The sequence below is a fragment of the Berghia stephanieae genome, chromosome 10 (genome assembly GCF_034508935.2).
Source record: "Berghia stephanieae isolate SIO BIC M18660-M18661 chromosome 10, UCSD_Bste_1.3, whole genome shotgun sequence".
NCBI classification, from domain to species: Eukaryota; Metazoa; Mollusca; class Gastropoda; order Nudibranchia; family Aeolidiidae; genus Berghia; species Berghia stephanieae.
This window is the reverse complement of record NC_088369.1, coordinates 43,334,073-43,339,072: the sequence shown is the minus strand read 5'-3', so window position 1 is coordinate 43,339,072 and position 5,000 is coordinate 43,334,073. Positions and strand designations below refer to the sequence as shown.

The 5,000-nt window shown below is 44.1% G+C and overlaps 1 protein-coding gene across 1 annotated transcript in view; it reads left to right on the top strand.

Moving 5' to 3' along the window:
* The first annotated feature begins 639 nt into the window (after positions 1 to 639).
* Positions 640 to 5,000, top strand: part of LOC144955822 (uncharacterized) — a 44,981-nt gene continuing 40,620 nt past the window's right edge. The window contains exon 1 of the mRNA XM_078886018.1: positions 640 to 1,930. The gene's annotated coding sequence lies outside the window, so the exon portion shown is untranslated. The remainder of the gene's footprint in view (positions 1,931 to 5,000) is intronic.

The following is a 5,000-nucleotide window of genomic DNA, read 5'->3' as shown; positions in this document are numbered from 1 at the left end:
ATACAAACTCAACACAAGTCTGATATTTCTGGCTAAAAATTCAATTTTCAACACATTGAACATCCCGACTTAATACCGTTTTGAGGCTAAGGGTCACAATTATGCATTTAAAAAGTCCTTCAGAGCCATTCGTCCCATAGAGCCGAAGTTTTTCCCGATTTCTATAGCTACCCCTATCACAAAGTACTTTCTAAATCTAACAGACTCAGCTACCCATTCACTGCTGGATGGACAGGAGGTTCAGAAAAAAATCTCGACCGCACCCGGGGACGATCTTGGTTAGTGCGGGGCGGTCCTTGGCAAGCTTAAGGACCACGGTCCTACGGTCCTTGGGAAATGAAGACCGCAAGGACCGGTCCGTTCATTCTTGAACCGTTAAAGACCGCTACACGATGAAAACCGTGGCCTACAGGAGTAAAACACACGGAGTAGTCACACTCATTTCAAATTGTAACCTAATTAGAGAAGAGGGGTGATGCCTTCTTTATTTGCTCACAGTACTTCATTGTTACTTCGATAATTTAATAAAATTTGAAATTTATCCCCATTAACGGAGATAATGGCATCGCCCAAGGCGTTGATCGAGTTGTTCGTGGCGTTGATACACACACGCAACTCCTACCCCCCCCCCCCCCCCACACACACACACACATTAGAGGGCAGCGAGCATTGAAGAGTAAGAGAGAGACGTGAAGTTATAATAAGAGGGGGTGGATGAGGTGATAAGAGGGGTCGATGGTGACTTTTCGCCAGATCTAACAAACTCAGCTACCCATTCATTGCTGAGTAGACAGGGATTCAGAAAAAAATCGACTGCACCCGGGATCGATCTCTGGCCCTTTGCGTATAAAGAGAGTGCTCTATCAACTGAGCTATCGGGGTCCCCAAATATTCTATTGGACTTTTTTAAAATTCAGACGTTATAACTGGGTTTTTGGAAGGAAGAAACTAATGAAACTCATATTATTTGATTAGTAAAAACACCAAACGAAATTTTAATATTATTGTATTATTTTAAATGACAACACTGCGATAGAAAGGAGTGGTGACAAGAGATGGACAAAAGAAAACAAAAAATCGGATTTGCTACTTGCTAGGTTCGACACACACACACACACAAACACACACACACACAAACACACACATCTTTTGTAGTCACATACATTTCAAACAATAACCCATTAGAGAAGAGGGGTCATGCCTTCACCATAGATCATTGTCATTGCGATCATTATGGTGTAGTAAATTTTGAAATTTACCCCGTATAATGGAATCGTCCAAGGCGTGCGCCTCCTGTTCCCCCCATCTCACACACGAAAGGGCGGTTTGGGAAGTGGAGGTTGGTGGTCGTCTGCCTGTATGGTCGTCTGTGTCGTTTAGTGTATGGCAAAGGGGGGTGGGTGCGATTAATTAAGTGGGATGGGTGGTGATTGGTGGAAGATAGGCAACCGAAGCAACGAATCGCTGGGGAAGTAGTAGGCTATGGCGCGAGACCGTAGGACCGTGGTCCTTGCAAGGACCGCCCCGCACTAGTTGAAAGGTGATAAGAAGTGAGGACCGCCGCCGATCTTCCCCTCTGGGACCGATCTTCGGTTCACAGCTAAAAGACCGTCGGACCGCGGTCCGGACCGGTCTTCAGCGCGGCACTAATCTTGGTCCCTTTGCGTGTGAAAGGAGTGCTCTACCAACTGAGCTATCGGGACCCCCAAATTATCTTATTTAAAAACGAATATAAAAATTTCCGAATTAGGTACCAAGGGCAGTAACTGTAGTAAGTAGTAACTACAGCTGACATCCCAGCCAGCCAGCACCAGCCAGCCAGACACAGACAGAAATCACTAACAAATCCTGTGAATCTGAGACAGCAAGCGCGACTGACAAGACAAATTATCGTTTCATGAATTTATCATGACGATTATGTTTTAGATGGGTGGGTATACATTGACAAACATAACAAAAGCATCTGATACTGATATCAGCAATCTGCTTTGTAGATGAAGTGATGAAGGAAGATTAGAATCATCAATCTCAATCAGTCTACTGACTACTGACTTCAAAAATCTAAAGACGTCTAGAGAGGTGGGCCTTTGGCCTACCAACCTCCGCTGAACGTCCAATTCGCCTTGAGCATGCATTCACGTAAAATATAAAGATTTTTTTTTTAAACCTAGAGAGGTGAGCCGGTGTTACCAATACTTAGCTTCTATACCAGGACAAATCATTCGTTTGGACAGAAAAATAAATAAAAAACTTACCGCTTACCGTCAAAAGCAGTTTAGATTTGAAGATGCATTTGTTTTCTATCAAAAAACATTCGGTACTAGACAATCCTTGATGAATGTCAAAAGTTGTGTTTGAAATTATATCCTAAATATTTTCATGATTCATTCCTCGCTAAATCGTATGTGTTTTCCGCCTGTCCAATGGTTGGTGCCTGCTAGTGCCTGCCGCCTGCCGCGCAAAACAAAGGTTTTTAAAAAAGTTAATTGAGAAAAAGATACGGAAAAAAGTGTCCCTAGATAGGTATGCAATTTGGTGCATAAGTGCAGTAAAAATTGGTGCGCAAAATTAGTTCGTAGAGGATGCGAGACTGTGTGTGTGTGTGTGGTGTGTGTGTGTGTGAGTATGTGTGTGTGTGTCTCTCTTTCTTTCTTTTTTTTTTTTGGGAGGCCTACGTACACGGTAACGGGGCATCTAGCCTCAGGATCTATACACGTAAACCGGTTTACCGTTGCAACATTCTGTCAGTGATGGTCCTCGCTGTCGTGATCGCGCGGGCTGGTGTGTGTGTGTGTGTGAGTTTTTTTTTTTTATCAAAACAATTTTAACCATCAATGGCGAGATTCCATCTTACGCTCCCCAAACTCCTGATCTTAGTCTTAATGTTATCATTAAAAGACAAGCTTTGCGATTTATAGTTAAATTGAAGCCCGAGTCGAAATATACTCTTACTACTAGTGCCGCGCTGAAGACCGGTCCGGACCGCGGTCCGACGGTCTTTTAGCTGTGAACCGAAGATCGGTCCCAGAGGGGAAGATCGGCGGCGGTCCTCACTTCTTATCACCTTTCAACTAGTGCGGGGCGGTCCTTGCAAGGACCACGGTCCTACGGTCTCGCGCCATAGCCTACTACTTCCCCAGCGATTCGTTGCTTCGGTTGCCTATCTTCCACCAATCACCACCCATCCCACTTAATTAATCGCACCCACCCCCCTTTGCCATACACTAAACGACACAGACGACCATACAGGCAGACGACCACCAACCTCCACTTCCCAAACCGCCCTTTCGTGTGTGAGATGGGGGGAACAGGAGGCGCACGCCTTGGACGATTCCATTATACGGGGTAAATTTCAAAATTTACTACACCATAATGATCGCAATGACAATGATCTATGGTGAAGGCATGACCCCTCTTCTCTAATGGGTTATTGTTTGAAATGTATGTGACTACAAAAGATGTGTGTGTTTGTGTGTGTGTGTGTTTGTGTGTGTGTGTGTCGAACCTAGCAAGTAGCAAATCCGATTTTTTGTTTTCTTTTGTCCATCTCTTGTCACCACTCCTTTCTATCGCAGTGTTGTCATTTAAAATAATACAATAATATTAAAATTTCGTTTGGTGTTTTTACTAATCAAATAATATGAGTTTCATTAGTTTCTTCCTTCCAAAAAACCCAGTTATAACGTCTGAATTTTAAAAAAGTCCAATAGAATATTTGGGGACCCCGATAGCTCAGTTGATAGAGCACTCTCTTTATACGCAAAGGGCCAGAGATCGATCCCGGGTGCAGTCGATTTTTTTCTGAATCCCTGTCTACTCAGCAATGAATGGGTAGCTGAGTTTGTTAGATCTGGCGAAAAGTCACCATCGACCCCTCTTATCACCTCATCCACCCCCTCTTATTATAACTTCACGTCTCTCTCTTACTCTTCAATGCTCGCTGCCCTCTAATGTGTGTGTGGGTGTGTGGGGGGGGGGGGGGTAGGAGTTGCGTGTGTGTATCAACGCCACGAACAACTCGATCAACGCCTTGGGCGATGCCATTATCTCCGTTAATGGGGATAAATTTCAAATTTTATTAAATTATCGAAGTAACAATGAAGTACTGTGAGCAAATAAAGAAGGCATCACCCCTCTTCTCTAATTAGGTTACAATTTGAAATGAGTGTGACTACTCCGTGTGTTTTACTCCTGTAGGCCACGGTTTTCATCGTGTAGCGGTCTTTAACGGTTCAAGAATGAACGGACCGGTCCTAGGACCGGTCCTTGCGGTCTTCATTTCCCAAGGACCGTAGGACCGTGGTCCTTAAGCTTGCCAAGGACCGCCCCGCACTACTTACTACTGCTCTCTTGGTGGAAACGATTTATTCTGCATAAGCAATCTGGAGAAAAAAAAATCAGTGTAACTGTAAAGGGTTAAAATTTCACGAAGTACGCACCGTGAACACCGCTGTAACAATCCTTTGATCTACGTCATCAGGCAACCCATTGTTTCTTTCATCCTTTCCCATTCCCCTTACTATCCCCCCATCCCCCCGCCCACCTCTCCTCTCTCTCCTCCTCCCCTCTCTCTCTCTCTCTCTCTCTCTCTCTCTCTCTCTCTCTCTCTCTCTCTCTTGTCATAGTGTTATCCCTTCCCCTTCCCATCTCAATGTAAAATGAAAACGTTCTGCTGTTTGCAGATACATGTATGATTGTTTTGTTTTCTCTCTCTCTCACTAGGCTAGGATTAAAAACCAAGACATCAGGTAATGGGTGTCTAATGCCAAAGTATAGATTCTCTCTTTGGCCAATTTAGTCACGCATGTGGCAGCCCAGCTATTTATTATGTTCTGCCTATAACACACAATAAGTGGGATTTTGGGGTGGGTACGAAAGAAATCAAGGTCATAAGTAACCGTGCACAAGAGCTGTATAGGGAATTGGTTTCTAGGGGTCTTGCAAATACCAAATATTTTATGGAAAGCTCTTTCGAACTCCAAGACGTCTGGTTTGTTTTG